The following is a 19,467-nucleotide window of genomic DNA, read 5'->3' as shown; positions in this document are numbered from 1 at the left end:
AACTTTGTAGAACAATTTATTTTTGACAAAAAATATTGTATACACAAAATATCATTGTGAGACCTTATGCACACTAAACACAATTTTATTATCACCACGATAGCGATTTGATCGCAAACAATCAGTCATATCTTTGCACACATTCATGGAAAATCAAACCAATGAGAGATCACTACAATATGTACACATATATACCCTCGTGAGGTAGCACTATAGTCTTTTGAAAACGACCAATCCGACTAGAATTAGTTCTTGGACGAAATGTTTATTTGAAATCAAATTCATGTCTAAGCTCCTTCATTTTTAGACTGTTTGCTATTGATTGTCCTGGGGCCCCAAATTGAGATTGAGTGTTGGCTTGCATGGCAGCATGAAGTGGTGGGGTAGTTATTGGTGATCCAATGGGTGATGAAGGTTCTCCTTCACTTCCACAACTTTCTGATCGTGTTCGTCTAAACTGTTGACCAAATATTTGCATTTTCGGACTACCTTGATGTGTTCTGACCCCAGCCTCGGGATTAGCTCCCATATAATGTGCACCTTTGAATTTGAATTTTGCTTTAGCAGCATCATCTGGGTTGACTTGGTTCATAGCAGGATTAAAATGGGTGGTTGTTCCCAAAAAATCCCTCATTTCTTTTTTCTCCATGATTAACTCACTGAAATGAAATAAATGAACAATATAATTGACGAGACAAAAATGCATTTCACAGAAAAATATAGCAGTATTACTTACTACATTTTGTATATTTGAAAAGCAGCAATTATTTATTTCATTTTGTCAAATTGTTTTAATTTTGAGGTGATGCCTCGGACGTCGAAGTCTTATAAAGATGTCAACGCATAAAAAAAATATAATATAGCCGCGATTACAAGACGCCATATAAAACAGAAACATAAACATTTTTCCGTTTACCGGATTATCGATGTTTTTGCATTTCTTAAGAAATGATACATGTAAATGACAGATACTAGGATAGAGGACAGGGGACAAGCCCTGTTCCATACGGAGCTATCTATACTAGTCATATTTCCTGTTTTATTCTATTCTTGACCCATTTCTAATGTTGTTTTGCTAAGAGCACCCCTTTTCAACGACAGCAAAATCCTGGACTCATACCTAGCTGTGTTTACTAGTTTGAAATAATCGACCAAATTTTTCTGGTGGCACAAATTAATGCCAATACTAGATTGATGTCACTGATGATAAAAGAGAGAATAAAATTGTAATTTAAAAATTTCAATACTGATATATTTGGCATAAATAAAACATTTTAAATATAATAAAAATGCGGTTTCTTACCTTTATTAATTACTCTTGAAACACTATTGCCCTATTCTATGTTTTGAATTATGCTTCCACGAGCTAATTGCTCTTCTTTATATACCAATGCCCCTGCCGTCTTCATTCGTAGAACCCGTAGTGGCCTACACATAAACAAAGCCAGCCTTGACAGAAATTATCGCCACGTGGTGACTAACTTGTGTTTGTAAACATTCAAGTAAACCACGTGACACTTTCTCTGTGAGGCACATACACAGGTTTGATGAATTTATATGCTGGCTTGCCCATCTGAAGCGTGTAATGATATCTGACTATGAATTTTGTTTATATGATGACCTTACATCGACTTTCAAAAAACTATCAGTACCTCGCAATTAGAATTAGTGTAACTGTTAAAGAATAAAAACTATGACAGTGTCACTGTGTAGTATGATCAAGGGTGTAAATCATTGTCAGAATAAAAAATACGAAGAGTTTAACTGTTTATAGTTAGTTATGTGGTATCAATATATTGATATTTCTCTTGAGATTCCTAAATGTAACTTATTTTAAACAAAATACTTTAACAATGTCTTTGTATAAATACAAAAATAACAAAAAAAACAATTTAAACTCCCTTTATGTACCTTTCTATAAAAAAAATCTTGCATATTCATAAGCCAGTCTATTTTAATCATACATTGGACGAATGTTCAGTATTATTTTTTCCTAACACACAATCAACAATAAACTTGTTTTGTAAATAAAACTGAATTTGGAAATGTTGACAAGTATCTCCCAGTAAATAACAGACAAATGAAAACAGCGCATGCATACGTCACGTATATGGTGGCAAATATCAGTACCTTGACTTTTAAAAGTAGTGATCAGTAGTAAGGGAGCTACCATTTCATTTTTTAATAGGGGGGGGGGGGGGGGGGGGGGGGGGGGGGCTAGGATGAAATTTGAAAAAAATAGGCAGGACAGGAGTTTTGAGTAAAAAAAAAAAGGCAGGATGAGACACTTGCAAAAAAAAAAGTCAGGACGACAATTTAGGTAAAAAAAAGTCTGGATAAACTAAAAAAAAGGGGGGACAATTTAAACCAAGTTTGGAGTGGAACAGGTAAAAAGTCTGAATTTACCATAATGATTGATCTAGGTCCATTGGGGGAACGTCACCTTACCGCCCCCTCAAATCATTTCACATCTCATAATTACGGTACAGTAGTTTTAGAAATAAATCCAGAGTTCAGGCACTTCCCACTAACGTCATTTAGAACCACAGAATCGAAGTGGGCTTTTATTAGTATTAATATATCTATATACATGTAGCCCTAAGGCACTACATAGAGAGAAGGGATTTAAATTATCATGTGACTCGGGCGGCAGCAGATACCAATTTTATGTCTATAAACTTTAATTTGACCTAGCTGGATATGAAACCCATAAAAAAAATTTCTACTCGTGGTTAGCAGTGGTTTATACAGAACACCGTACACGATATTCTTGAATTCTCCAGTCATCGAGATTCTTTTGGAATTTGCAAGGGGGAAAGCATGATTTTCAGTTGATTTTGCCCTAAAATCAAATTGATAATGCATCTCAAGATTCTCTCTAATGCAGAATCAAATTGATATTCATATGCAATATGCCAAATACCCTCATCAATTCGACGAACCTGCACAAAATGTTGACTGTTTGGCTCGCATATGTTCGTTTAGAAATAATATGGATCACAATCATCGACTGTAAAAGATTTAATACAGGATGTTTTACTTTGTGTGGGGCATTAAGTTGTGATTCTAGCACAACTGGCAATTATAAATTGTTTATAAGGAGCAATGTTGATTTTTGAAATTTCTTTATTTAGAGCTTCTTTTAAACTAAAGTAAATTGCATTTTAAAGTTCAGAGAGAAAAGTAAACCATAGATTTCATCTATGAGTAAACAGACATTGAACGTGTATGTTATTTATAAATATTATTCACCGAGCTGTTGCCTAACAGTTTAGTCAACATCGATTTTCTTGCCAATAAAACAACTAAGTTTGATTAAATTGTCATAATCAAAACAAAATAAATAAACGTTAGAGTACAAAAAATCACGCCATTGATTAGGGTTAAGCATCGGATGCACACTCAATAGAGTCCTTGACACAACATTGGATCTTCCCTGTAAATAACATTTAAGATAGAAAATGATAGAGAAAATAGGGTGTATTTAAGTACTAATTATACTATCATAGTTCATGTGCGTTCTATCCAAGTTCATGTATAGGGGTTTAAAAAGGGAGATTGGAGACCCCTACGGTGTAATGAGTGGTAGGGACGAGAGGGGACGAGAGGCGAAATATACCAAAGGAACATTCAAACTCATATAGGTCGAAAGTAAACTGACAATACGTACAATGCCAAAAAATATAAAGACCAAAAGACAAATTGCAGTTTACAAAAAACATTCAGAAAACTACCGTAAATACTGACCAACACGACCCCCCGCCCCCCCCCCCCCCCCTCAAAAAAAAAAAAACCAAAAAAAAACGGGAGTGTTCTAAACCGCTAAGATAGGTTGTTGTTTAAAGCTTCAATGTATATAATAAGGTCGAGAAATTTATAAGATGTAATATATGAAATGGTTGAAGATTGAATCATAAGTACAAAAAAATGTACCTTAACCTTATCAGATGTCTTTTCATTACTTGTCACAGTTGGAATTAATACCACAGTCGTAAATGCATATATTTGTTTAATCTAATAATCTATTGGGTAAATATATATATTTATTTTAAAATTATGATAAGGATGGTTTTGTTTGATTTTTGATATTTTGATCCAAGTCAAATTGACAGTTTGCTTTATTATATGCTATATTTACACCAAGCCCTCATTATAGACATTAGGTTGATCTTATGGGAGGTTATGGGTTGCATTTGGAAGGTGGTATATTTTCTGGTCAATTTGAACCCGACCATACTGGCAAATGGTCATTTTCAGTCTATTTATCTATTTTAGTACGACCTTGAGATGAACATTGACCAAACTGTGTTTCTTTGTCATTCGACTATCACCTTCTAGTTACAGCAGTCCATCTATAGATACTGACTGGAAGTAAATGTCTTTTAATTTACTTGCTGGGCAATTATTATTGGCAAGCCATGGCCAGTTATGTCTTATTGTCAGTTTTTGACGGATTTCTGACAAAACAGTGATAAAGATTTTACACACCAGTTCTTTTTTTTTTTTTTTTTTTTTGGGGGGGGGGGGTATTATACATATGTACCTTCTTGTGTAACTGCACCATCTATCATGCATATATAGAGGATAATAGTTAATATGTTCGGCCATCCCATCCCATCTGATTTTGGCTACTTTTCACATTTTTCACATTTTAAACTTTATGAGAAAGGTATAAAAATTTCTAATTTCATTAAATCACAAGTCTAAGGACCACAAATTGCATGGTTAAAGACCCTACTGTCGACACAGTTCTGCTGAGACAAGTCTAAAAAAGATATGGTGGGTCATACGAGCTATCAAAAAATGGTGATTGCTATCATGACTACAAGCGTGGATGGGGCGAATGGCTGATACCATCAGTACTTATATCTATAAAACAAAGATACTGACAAGAACGACATTAGATGGTTCTCTAGTTTATTTATATGGTGGATATTTAAGTGCCATCAAATTCGTTAGTGGAAATATCCACCATATTCCAAATAACATAGATAAGTGACATTAATACCTACTAGCCTGTAGCTTATCACAGGACTTGGTTCATAGGTCTGTTTTGTCAACTGTATTCGGGTCTATCAATTTTCTACGTATCGGCTTGCCCTCTACAGTTTTACATACTGTCTAGGCCTACATTGAGATATTGACCTTGACAAAAGTACATGTATTGATAAAGTAGTGTGTCAATATTTGATTGTATATCAGATCATTCACTTTAGAAGTTAAGATATTTTCACATAAAACACGTCATTATTTATCTTAAACAAACAACAATATTTACAAAACATACCGTTTTATACAAACACAAAGGGAAAAAAAAGGTCAAAAGAGATGTATGCTTAATGTCCAGTGGCAAACATGTTATGCAAATTCAGGGTATTAAATGTATTCGTGGTATTATAAACATTTACATGATTATTATCATAAAAAACGAAGGACTTGATATTGTGCACCACCACCTTGAGGACTTCATATAAGAATAAGAAGGTCGAGGCTCAATGCACTATATACCTCTGTACAACAGAGGCAAGGTCCAAGAGAAAATGAAAGAAACCTGCACATCATAAAAAAGGCATGCACTCACAAATTATTAATTAAAAAATAAAAATCTGAATGGTGTGAATTCATTGTATAAATACGTAAGAACACTATACAATTCATTAATTTAATTTAACTGATAAAGATTGCCGTCTTCTCTTCTTTTGTATTACATTAAAAGCATCACTAGATACCATGAGTAACAAGGACTGGTCACAAAAAACTAATTTCTATATCTGTCGAGACTGTTTATTAACCCCTGGTTGTCTGATTTTGTTTTCATGTTGATTGTGCGCTATTTTCATCACTTGGTGTCAACAATCAAGAAATATTTTGAACTTCCAACCTACTTTGAAGGTTTGAAACTAGCCCTTACTGGTTATTCGAGGTTCTTAATTAATCTCTTTTACACTATTGAAAAATTATAACCATTTAGTTTGCTTAAAAATTTAGAAGCATGCACGATTTTTTTTAGAATGAAATTCAAAACAGTGTGGCTGTGGCCATTGATTGACACATTAAGTTCATCCATTGACTGGGACAATTTACGTGAACGTTTGTCTGTAACGACCACTGTTCACGACGTACCTACGATAGACATTTAAACTGTGGGGTCACCAAAGGTTTCTTAACGCCTTTAATTATAAAATAATTCAAAAAATTAAACAGGAATAACCTTTATGTTTTGATTTATATAATTGATATAAATCAAAACATCGTGTTATTTCTGATTAATTTTTCGAATTACTTTATTAAGGTGTTGAGAACCTTTGGTGACCCCATAGTTTAAGTGTCTTTAAAAAGTACACAGTGAGCAGTGGTCGTTACATACAAACGTTCACCTAAATTGTCCAAGTCAATGGATGAATTTAATGTGTCAATCAATGGCCACAGCCACACTGTTTTGAATTTCATTCTATTAGTTGTTAGTTGCTTTGAACTAGTAACTGCGAGTACTATTAGATCTGTAGTTTTTATAGCTGACTATACGGTATGAGCTTTACGCAATGTTGAAGGCCGTATGGTGACCAATAGTTGTTAATTTCTGTGTTATTCGGTCTCTTGTGGAGAGCTGTCTCCCCACATCTTCTTTTTTATATTAACATAAAACACACTTGTTTTCATGAAATCGAATGGTCATTATCATATTTTGGATCATTTGATAACAGTAAACGACAAGACTTTTTCGACCTAAAAAGTGATTTCATAAATATGGGCACATATTCACAACGTATTGTTTGACCTCAAAATAGATCACTACATTAATATATTCCGAAGTAATCAGAAGTGTATACAAATGGGTTAAACTATTTCTTTGATGAAGATGTATTATGTCATGTAAATTACATGAAATATAGGTAATACGCCAAAAGGTAAATGTTCATAAAACAAACTTGTGGTTAAGTATGATGTCCTATATGAAGTAAACAAATTCATGGAATAAAATTTTATTTTTTAAGCAAATTGACGTGGTTATAAGACTAAATGCAAATTCAAGTATACATACTTATAGCCATTTTCTGCATACTAAACAAAAGTCAACATGGTAAGAAAATAGAAAACATGGACATAAATCATGAATTACTAATGCGAAAAGCTTACACTTAAAACAGTCAAGGATCCTTCATGAGTTTCTAGTAACGCACATTTCCATATGTTCCTGCGTATTTGAATACATTGAATACATTAAGGAAAGTCGCTTGTGACGTTTTGGAATTTTTGTCAGATTTTCGAAATCCTCTGGTTATATCCATTTTAATGCCTTAAAAGTTTACACATTGACCCCATTTTTCTTTTTATAAATCTTTTAAAGATGCAATTATAAGCCATATGTAAAAGTCCTTTAAAATCTTTGTTATATTTTTTATTATAGTTTTTGGGAACTTAAACTTGTCAATGATGATTAAAGCTAAGAAAAATCAAGAGAGAACATTTTCCGACAAAATTTAAATGGCTAATATCTCGAAAACATGCACCTTGACCTATATATTTTTTTTGCTCTTTTAGTTTCTTTATAAGTCCCAATCAATATATGTTCTCGTGGGTTTTAACCCACCCCTACTGAAAAATGGTCATTTTCAGTTTATTTTCCGATTTTAAAATGACCTTGAGGGGTGAACCTTGACCACTAGCAGACTGTGTTTCTCTGTCATTTTAGTATTACCCTATAGTTGTAGCAGTCCATTCATGCTAACTGGGAGTGTATAGGACTTAAGTGTCTTGCTGGGAAATTATTATTGTCAAGTCAGGCTAGCCTAAATGTCCGTTATACGGATTTTTGACAAAACGATGACCTACATTTTACAGACTACATTCCTATTGGCCATATTATACCTCGTTGTGTTCCTGTACCACCTATGCATGCTTTTATGATAATAGTTCATACCTACAGTCACTTCCAGATACGTAGTGGCCATCAAAAGATGCCCACCCCCACCTGATTTTGGCTACTTTTCACGTTTTTCCGATTTTGAACTCGAAAACGGCTTTCAAAGTGCCATATTTTCATATACATGTACAGACATCTGAGTAAAGTTTATGGACCATGAACTGCTTGGTAAAAGTCCCTGCTATCATGTCAGTTCCGCGGGGGCAGTTCAAAAAAGGTATGGAGGGTCATACGGGTCATCAAAGAGTGGTTGTAAGGCCTACAGGCGGGATTGGGGCTAAAGGGTTAATGAACGGTTACATTATATTGTATCAACAAGTGCATGATTATAATTCTAAAGTTTAATATATATTTGTATTGAAAGTATGATATTATATTTATACGTTTTCTCATATGTTTGCAATGTTCAATCATTTTTGTTCGTGCATACATTGCGCATTATTTGTAGACTACCTCTTAAGATAAGCTTCAGAAGAGGCTTTTAAATATCTAGTTTTTCAAAGCTTTTTTTACACCCGTCATTATAAAGCATACTTACATTATATTTAATTGCATCGTAAACAGGGCTCGAAAAAGACGAAACAACTATACACACATGTATCTTCATATAATTACACTACAAACCAGTAAAAGTCTGAAATGGCCTATATCTGTACTCGACTGTACTGATTTTTACTTGACCAGTCTGAATTGGTCTGACTTTTACTTGACATTACTCGGCCCAATACTCGACTGTACTGAATCGTACTTGACCTTTATCTTTGTGGTTGAAAATAGTCCGAACTATTACTCGACCAGTCTGAAACAGTCTTAACCCATTCTCGACATGTACTCGACCTTTTATCCAGTCTGAACCATACTTAACCAAAGGTCTGAACAATACTCGGCCTGTCTGAACCATACTGGACCAAATAATAACCTCTACTTTCTAAATTTCTTTTTAACTTACATATATAACAACAGCCAAAAAAAAATCAATGATTTTCTTAACCTTAATTTAGAAACATATCTATTATTATAATTTGGGATAATTTTATATATAATTTATAAAAAGAGATAAAATTAAAGAAATTAATAAAATTGTTCTTCTTCTCCTTGAAATCAAAAGTATCATCCTTATATTTGAATGTTTTCACATACCTTAATTTGTTTGATATATATATATATATATATATATCTAAGTAGTATTTTATGCTATGGCAGTGAGATATGGGGCTTTAATAAGGTCCGAATATTGAAAAAGTTCAGTTAGATTTTTGCAAAAATATTTTAGGTGTAAAACAATGTACAACGAATGTAATGGTGTATTATGAGTTTGGTAGATATCCTTTGATATATTCTAGATTGTATAATATTATAAGATACTGGTTTAAAATTGTATCAACGAATAATTGTATTCTTGAAAATTGTTACAAAGAACAGGTACGGAATAATTGTAATAACAGAAATAGTTGGATTTATCAACTGAAGTATTTATTGTTGAATTTGGGTCTGAATGACTTCTGGTATAACCAAGATAATTTAGTTGTAAATGACACTCTTAAGTATTTTATCAAAACTAGAATATTTGATCAAGCTAATCAATACTTGAATCAATTATTGGATGGCTCGCCAAAGTGTGTTTTTTTTTATATAAATACTGTGTAAATAATGTTCGTTTACAATTTTACCTTACTAAACATGTGAATTTTATAGAGTATCTAACGAGAATAAGATTGTCTTCACATAACTTATTTGTTGAAACAGGACGATATCACGATGTTAATAGATCAGAAAGAAAATGCACTATCTGCACTTTAAATACAATAGAAGACGAGTTTCATTTCATTTTACAGTGTGATTGTTATAATGCAAGTAGGAGACAGTATATTAAGCCATATTATTATAAGCGTCCATCGTCATTTAAGCTTATACAGTTGTTGAGCACAGAAAATGTAAAAGACATATGTAACCTTTATAAATTTCTTTTCCATGCATTTAAACGTTGACCAGACATGTTATAAGTTCCCAATACTTAATATAGATCATCATTCTTCTCGGAGGTATTCATTTATCAGTTATGTATGTTTTATGTATTTATTTATCATATATTGTATTTGCATATATATATCATATTTGTACTGATAATCATCAATTGCTCAAAGTAATAAAGAATTGAATTGAATTGATTAGTGATGAAGTATAAAGTATTACCTCTGCTTGGGCCAAACTCATTAAGAAGATCACACCTGGTTAGAGGTATTAAATTTTAAATAACATTTATTCAAAATTGCAACATCCTGTTTAACTTAAATATCAAGGAAATAGGGCTTTCTTTTAAGCTGTAAAACACACATGTACTGAGGTTAAAAAGTTTATCAAGGATTTCTATCATGGAAATTTCATTATCATGATTACATGAAAGTCTTGGTTTAACAAAACAAAGCAATGATCTCGTTTTTTTCAGATTTATTAAGTTGCTTTATATACTATTTTATATTATTAATAAAAAAATATATATTCACTGCATTATTTACTAATTTCAACTGACAATATAAATCTGACATGTCAAAAACATTCGAGTAAGGATCGAGAAGCCAGTCACTCGAGAAGAGATCGAGAATTCGTCGAGTAGCGATCGAATTGATGGGGAAAGGATCGTGTAGAGATCGAGTTTGGTCTGAATACAAATAGTTTACCGATCAATACTCGATCATTTCGATCATTGCTCGACTTAATTCTGATCATTTCCCGATCAACGACAACCCGTACGATATGTGGTCAAGATTGACTCGACCAATAGACGGTTCTTAAAAGTTATTCATGTATGCATTGACCCAGAGGTCAATTATCGAAAATGAGGCTAAGCTAGGCACCGGTATTATCAATAATGGCTTCTCCAGCATCATCAACAAGTAAACAAAGAGATGAATACTGTTGTGTGCCATTTTGTAATGGCAATGCCAGAACTAATAAAGAGCTGAGTTTTCATCACATACCATCAGAAAAGAAAATGCAAACAAGAAAACAGTGGATTGTTGCAATCCGTAGAGATGAAGGTGAATTTTTCAAGGTAAATACTAGAAACACGTGCATTTGTTTACACTTTTCATAGAAGCCGATAATGTTCTTTTATATGTAATACCTGTCCCAATTTTCAATAATTAGTTTTAGACAGACTAAAAGATTATGTTCAACAATATTTTTCTTTAACAATACTTTTATTTTAGCCGTAAAACATCTGTTTAAGTGTTCCATGTCAATTAAACTGTTACCACATGTTGATAGCGATTTTTCCTTCATCATATCTGTAGATATGTGTAATTAATTTATTCCATGTTGTTTTTATCACTGTATGTATGAGACTGTTATAAATATAATATGCATTTTGAACTTCAAACCGTCTTTCATCACGGTCATAGGGAATGAAAATAATGTGATGTATGAATTCATAAACAACACCAACAATTTCATTCTCAACATTCTTTTAAAATTGTAATTTACTTATAAACACATTTGTAAATTGCAAATACTTTTATTTAATTATTAAAAAAAATAAACTTCTTAATTTTTTATAAATATGTTACTGGTCTACATTATAAACATGATAAGTTTTATGTTATACAAGAATGAAACCTATTCATTTGGGTTTGTTTTCAGATTGGAGGAAATACAGTGGTTTGTTCCAAACATTTCAAAAAGGAAGATTACCGCTGGACTCCTAACAGAAAATGTCTTAAACCAGAAGCTGTTCCATCTCTCTTTGATTGGAAATTAAATGAAAGCAGCAGAAAGGCCCCCACATCAAGACAGTCCCTTTTCAAAAAGATGAAAGTTGACGATCGTGAAGATGAAGATGAAATGGTTGTAGAGGAGAGTGTCTGTGAAGTTCACAATTCACAAAGTGTTGAGCATGAAAATGACATGTAAGCTTAGTTATCAGAATGTATAAATTCAAAATAAAAAAAATATTAAATGTATATACCCAAGTTTAAATTGAACTTGCATGTTTTTTATGTATATAATTATTTTCAAAATAATTAAGAAGAAAATATAAAAATATTTTATAAAATCAAAAGGAAACATAATGTGCTTTAAAACTACTTCTCCCCCTTTAATGTTAAGGAGATTATACCATTACTTAATACATTTATTTTATATTGACAGGAGTTGTGATACTAATATTCATGCTGGCTGTCTCGAGAAAATTGAGAAACTGGAACATGTGGTACAGCAAAAGGACTCTGAACTTAAAGACAAGACATATGAGCTGGCAAGTTTAAACAAGAAATTACAAATGGAACGGTTCGGAGTAACAAGATTTTCTTTTGACCATGAAATGATAGAGTTTTATACTGGATTTCCAACTTTTGATTTATTTTTAATTTTCTATTCTGTAATCAAGCCTTCTGCAACAAGAATGAAAACTGTGTATTATAAGTCTTCTGATGAACCCAGCAATAGAGGACGTCCAAAGTCAATGGATCCTATTGATGAACTATTTATGTTTTTATGTAGGTTAAGGTGTGGTTTTCTGACTGAGGACTTGTCAGTAAGATTTAACATTCATGCATCAACAGTTAGCAGAAAAATAATAACTTGGACAAATTATTTATATTTCATATTGGGTGGCATTAATATCTGGCCTAGTAGGAGTAAAATTATGGAGCATATGCCACAGGACTTTAAACTTCTGTACCCTTATACTCGTGTGATAATAGACTGTACGGAAATTTTTACAGAAAGACCTTCTTCTTTAGCCTTGGCGTCAAAAACCTTTTCATCATACAAAAGTCACAACACCTGGAAAGGACTGGTCGGAATATCGCCACATGGTGCTATCACATTTATTTCTGCATTATATTCTGGATGTATGTCTGACATAGAAATTACCAAGCATAGTGGACTTATTGACCTATTAGAACCAGGAGACCAAATAATGGCGGATAAAGGGTTTATTTTAAATAAATTACTTAAAGATACAGGTGTATCAATAGCTACGCCACACTTTCTTTGCAGTGATGGACAGTTTACACCGTCACAAATTGAGGACAATAAAAAAATTGCATCATTAAGAATACATGTTGAGCGGCATATAAAGCGGGCTAAAGAATATAGACTTTTACAGTATACAGTCCCACTTTCATTAGCTGGATCTGTGAATCAGTTATGGACTGTTGCTAATCTTTTGACTCTGTTCAGAAGACCATTAATTAAACAAAAAAACTAAATCATCACTAATTAAAAATTGGCATTGTGTTTCATTTATACATGCATACAGTGACATAATTTAGTTCAAGAAATAAGTGTTGAAAAACAAATCAAGTTTGTCTTTTGTAGCTTCCCAAAATTCACTATCAAAGTAAACTGTTTCCAAATGTGAATCATTTTCAAGCCAAACAAAAAAGTCACACCAGTCTAATCCTGTAACGGCCATTTGCATCTGTATTTGATAATGATAGTTATCATTTTTTTCAATTTAAACTCCCCGTCTATTAAATGAAGACATTTGACGCTTGATAATTGGTCAGTGTTTGGACATTTTATTTCCAGCAAACCATGTGGTTGATTTCTATCAGGTGCATATACTTTTCTGTCTGGGGTAGCTGCAAGCCAGTGACACCAGGGATTTACAATCACACCACAAGGATATAAGTTGACATTGTCATTCATCACCTTGCTATAGGCATGTGCTGCAGTAACCTCACATTCTATACCACGTTTCATAGCTGCTGTCTGAACATGTCTAGTTGACTGCAAGCGTTCAGCAAGTTTAGCCCCATCAGCTCTTCGCTTGGCTATTTCTCCTGCATGCGATGCTGTGATACGATCGCTTCATGATCACTGTCTGTGACTTCTATATTTTCTTCATCCCAGACCAACTTGACCAATACCCGATCTCTACGCGACCACATTCGACCACTCTTTGACCTATAATCGGCCATACAGGAGTATACATGACTGCTTCAAGATTCTCTAAAAATGTGTACAGCTCTGATTAACTCTCATAACTTCGCTTTTGCAAAAATATTTTGTCACTATCTATTTTTAGCTGTACACAAATTCCTCTATGTACAGTACGCGTCTGTACTTTTGCAAGGAGGTGTAAAATTGTAAAAAAGAGAACAGATACCAAAGGAACAATCAAACTCAAAGGTCAAACCGAAAGCCAACGAGAAGACAAACAGAAGTGAACGTAACACAACATAAAAAAACTAAAAACATAGAAACGCGAAACCCAATAAAACCTGGAGGATTTTTCAAAATATGAATGAACTTGTGGATTAAAATTCTTTATTCGACAGCTGATGACTAATTTAGCCTTGAAAGTTAGTTTTTAAGAACATCAATATTATATTTTAGCTGTTTAACGGGCTATTTTTGATTGACTGTCCGTATTATTCGTATGTTCAGAAATATTTGAAGTATAAAAATAAGAAGATATGGTATAATTACCAATGAGACAACTCTCCGTATGACATCAAATGACACAGAAATTAACAATTTTATGTCACCGTACGGTCGAATGTTTACAAACACTTTTTTGTATACGCTTTTTGATACAATTTTTTATTTAAAAAATCGAGACGAATGACAATTTGTTTTTATTTGAATTCGTGGTAGATATATGTAAACATTTTTGGCCAAATTTTGGAAATAATATGTGACATCTTTGTCCCTTTTTGCAATATTATTAGAAAAAAGGAAGGTTGTTACCATGGAAACACCAAAAAGAAATATCCTGAACCATTCATCTGCAGGGCATCACATCTATGGAAAATACTGATAACATACATATGCACATATATGACACAAACAGAAGGCTTAATTTGTAAGAAAGCAAGGAAAGGGGGATGGTAATATTTACATTGTATGTTTATTGCTATCTAAGATAACTACTTATCCAGTGACAAATCTCATTTGGAGAAATCATCGTCCTACCATACTTACAGGAAGTTTTTATAATCATTGGGGTCCTCTTTGTTCAGCTCCTGCAAGTCTCTCATACTTTTGATTTTGCCATTTGATTAGGGACTTTCCGTTTTAAATTTTTTCCTGATTTCAGTATTTTTGTGTTTACTATTTAAACTGCTCACACAGTTTCGCCTTGTCAGCCACTGCATCATTTAGATTTTTCGGAACCCATTGCTTTCTACCCCTTTTTGTTTGTTTTTTACGCTCATTTCAAGCTCCGTCACAACTATTAACCTGTCTATCATAGCCCTAACCACCTTGCCAAACAATCCAACTGCTTTATGTCTATGTAGATATTTTAAATATAAAATTTTACTCAGACCATCTGTGAACTACTGAATCTAACCAAATAAACGTGGAACGTGTCCATTGGATACAGATAATGCCCAAGCTTGCATATAACGTTATAAAGAGTTATTACTCAAGAATGGTAAAAAGCGAGGGACGAAAGATACCGAAGGGACAGTCAAACTCATAAGTCTAAAACAATCTGACAACGCCATGGCTAAAAATGAAAAGGACAAACAAACAACAGCACATATGACACAACATAGAAAACTAAAGAATAAACAACACGAACCCCACCAAAAAAACTAGGGGTGATCTCAGGTGCTCCGGAAGGGTAAGCAGATCCTGCTCCACATGTGGCACCCGTCGTGTGGCTTATGTGATAACAAATCTGGTAAATAGTCAAATCGGTAGGTCTCATTCATGAAAAGGAAGGGGATTGTAGTTACGACGTAAGGAACATATCCGATATCATTTGTGAAACGGTTATTCCATAACGGTCAACCAACTCGTGATGGCGTCCGTAAAATTTACCAAGGGATGATTTCAACTTCACCATTTGGAACTCTAGGTTTAATAGCTTCCTTGTGAGCAGCAACCCTCTATCAAGAAAATCATGATAGGAAATGCAAGCACGGGAATATCGTATCAATTGGGAGATATATACCCCGTATGCAGGTGCTGCAGGTAAAAGTGCCACTACCCAAATTCGCACTTGATCTGTGTTTTGAGGTACTGCGTTTCATGAAATTTGGTAGAGGCACAATAAAATTATTGTTGGGACGTATGTATACGTACTCGAGGACGTACAAGGGTAACACATAACGACTCCTCCGATGCAGCGGGTGATATGAAAAAAATCATCTGTTTTTATACTGAATTTGTACATACCCGACCAATGCCAGACTATCCCTACGATCAAGTCGATCTAGTCTGGCCGAGATCAGACTGAGATCGAGTATAGTTGATTTGGTCAAGCTAGTCGAGTAAAGAGCGTGTAGAGATCGTGAATTGGTCGGATTTATCGAATATGCATTCAATAAGTGGTCGGGTTTGAGTCGTGATGGAGTCGTTAAGGAGTCATGAATGGTCGGGTTAAGGTCATGTACAGTCGGATAGCAGTCGGGTAGAAGTCGTAAACAGGACCGATCAAGAATTTGGTCCCGCTTGGTCGTGGCAATCTTAACAATCGGGATCATCGAGTTGATCTGATCGGCAGTGTGAACCTAGCTTTAAGTATGGTTCAGACTACAGTAAAGTATTATTAAGTAAATTTCAGACCAATTCAGACTGGTCGAGTAAAAATCAGTACAGTCGAGTACAGATATTGGCCATTTCAGACTTTTACTGGTTTGCAGTATGTGAAAAGAATTGACCGTTTTACCGGATATAAAAGTTATTACAGATTAAAAATAATAATTCAATATTGCAAATTACCTCTTTGTCATTTTTTATAAGCAAATAACTGCTGAAAGTGACAAAATGTTAAAGGGAGTTAACCGATATTTTCAAAGCCAATTTTCTGAATCCACGCTTACATTTACAGTTTAAAAGCATATCAAACATTTGATTTTATGCGCAAAACGTCAACAAATAATACCATTATTAAATTTCATCGAGCTATATGTTCCATTCCTCTATAGTGATTATTGAGTAATGTTCCTTGGTTCGTTCAAGTTTTATTAATTTTCATAAAAATTCGGTAAAATACTTTTTCAAATGAATTTCTATTAACCTAACATAGTTATATTTGATTTTGAGGTATATGGACTACAAACAACATTAAATGTTTAACTGACCAGTTACCCCGATCTGATAGCAATAAGCCTTGACAATGTACTTTACTTTAGTTTATCTAAATAGGTAATGATAACATATGTAGTTTGCTCTTAAGGCAATTGAACTTTACTTCAGGACACCTATTAAGTGTAATTTATTTCATTGAAGATCTTTTTTTATACAACTAAGATTGATTAGGTTAATTAATTTATCATTATACTGTTGGCAAGTTTTCTAGGTGTCTACTAAAACAGTACAGTTAAAACATTGTATATTTGCTGTATGGAATAAATTTGAATAAACGCTGTTCCTACAATCTAAACAATTAATAGGTAACGCATAGAACCAACCCCTAGAAAGAGTTTCCAAAGTATCGTCAAAAATGTTAGTTTACATTTCCATATTTAGTACACATTTAAAAAGTTCAGCTGTAAAACAGATTAACAATTTTTCATAAAGATGAATTAATGGACTTGTTTCAAGGACGCACTGTGTTGTTTAAAAATCATTATACAATATGGATTACTACCAAGTACAGTTGGTATAAAACTAGACGTTTTGGCTCATATATATGATTTTCAATGGGACGACTAATCAATATGAAAAAAGACCGTTTTCTGTTTAGTACTAATCTAATGAGTCTAGACCTATCTAACTGATTTGTATTATTCTATTGTTACACCACTTACACTGTGTTAAGCTAGGAGAGGTTGAACTTACTATATAATATTGGATTTGTTCATGGTTAAAAGCTGCACATTTACCCGTAAAGTATAATATCCCACCTCCTTATTTTCATGTGTAGTGTCAAAAAGACATGCATCAAAAATCCTGGGAACTAAATAATACCAAAAAAGAAAACTTGGCAATTCTATGTTTGCTTTTTTTTGTGATTATGTTTTGAGATTTTCAAATTATTAAATTATTTTTGGTTTATAACTTATTTTGTAAACACTATGCTTAGGTGATGTCTAGGACAATTATGTTTAACAAATGGAAATGATAAGCAATGACATATGTTTTGGAAATGCCTGAACAGTAGAGCTGAAAAGGGTAAAAAAATACCGTTTTAATTTAAAAAGAACAAACCCTTAACACTTTCGTGCTAACGATAAAATCACTAATCCAGTTGATGAAATTTCTACCAAAACTGACGCTTAAAAAGAATGTGAGCGCTAAATATGTATCTAAACATTTCAATGGAAACATTTTTAACTATAAATTATCGCTGGAAACTGACAAAATTTATGTTATTCTAACTTGTCAGTTTTTAAAAGCGCACTAACGCTTAAAGTGCAAAAAATCTCTAAATATTCGTAATTTAACCAAGATCTCAAAACACATCCTCAAAATCCACCATTAAATAACTACTTTAATACATATCAAATTTGCATTTTGTAGACAGTTTTTAAAAGCGCACTAGCGCACTAACGCTTAAAGTGCAAAAAATCTCTAAATATTCGTAATTTAACCAAGATCTCAAAACACATCCTCAAAATCCACCATTAAATAACTACTTTAATACATATCAAATTTGCATTTTGTAGACAAACATAAAAGAACAATTTCCCATAATTAAATTCTATCGAGCCAAATGTTCCTTTCAATATGATTGTAAGATAGTGATTATTGAGTTATATCCCTTGGTTCAATATTTTCTTTTCTTTTTTTCATAAAAATTATGTAAAACTCTTTTCTAACATATTTTCAGTACCAAAGATAAAGCGTACTTTAAAGGCATATGGACAAACAACATTCGATGTTTCACTGACCCATTATCCTATATTATACCAATAATCCTTGACAAAATACTCTACATCTTTTTATCTAAATGATAATTACAAATGTATGATAAACAGGGTATGTAGTTTGATTTTAAAGTTAAGGAACTTCGACTAAAACAAAAATGATACATACATGTATAAGGTTCAACGATTATAAATAAACATAGTTATCGTGTTTATTTAAACATAATATAGTCAATATTTATATTATACTAATTATTCATTAAACTGTTGGTAACTGTTCTAGATGTTTATTTAAACATTGTTTAACAGCTGTTTACAATCTAAACAAGTTGCGATAGGTAACAAATAGATAACTAAAACAAAAGTGTTTTCATATTTATATAGGCTATACCAATACGTTAAAAAAACGTTCAACAAAAATGCTTATTTTCATTTCCTCATTAAGTACGCATTTAAAAAAAAGCAAGCTGACATATTTTTTAAAGTTGAATCACAGGGTTGTTTTTTAGACTCAAAGTAAGTATAAAACAAAACTAGCATTGCAGAATTCTGATCTAGGACAAAAACGGGTAGAATTTTGGGTTGTGTAAAAGTGTTAACTGATTTATGAGATTTGAAGCAGCATTTCTCCTAGGGACATACACCACTAATTCATGGTCCCATTGCTTTCTATGTTAAATTCCTCCATTTCAAGTAGGCACACCTCTTTTATTTTAAGTTCAAATAAAGTGGCAATCATTACATGTCAAAGCAACATTTTATGGTGTCTTGTAC

General features: G+C 32.9%; 1 long non-coding RNA gene across 1 annotated transcript; it reads right to left on the bottom strand.

Moving 5' to 3' along the window:
- On the bottom strand, nucleotides 1-1,480 carry LOC143068454 (uncharacterized). Its single transcript, XR_012976175.1, has 2 exons — nucleotides 1,304-1,480; nucleotides 1-659 (listed from the first exon to the last, which is right to left on the bottom strand). It is a non-coding gene; the product is annotated as an uncharacterized LOC143068454 (long non-coding RNA).
- Nucleotides 1,481-19,467: the final 17,987 nt, after the last annotated feature.

This window comes from Mytilus galloprovincialis, chromosome 1 (assembly GCF_965363235.1).
Source record: "Mytilus galloprovincialis chromosome 1, xbMytGall1.hap1.1, whole genome shotgun sequence".
NCBI classification, from domain to species: Eukaryota; Metazoa; Mollusca; class Bivalvia; order Mytilida; family Mytilidae; genus Mytilus; species Mytilus galloprovincialis.
The sequence above is the reverse complement of the archived record's forward strand: the minus strand, read 5'-3'. Positions and strand labels throughout refer to the sequence as shown.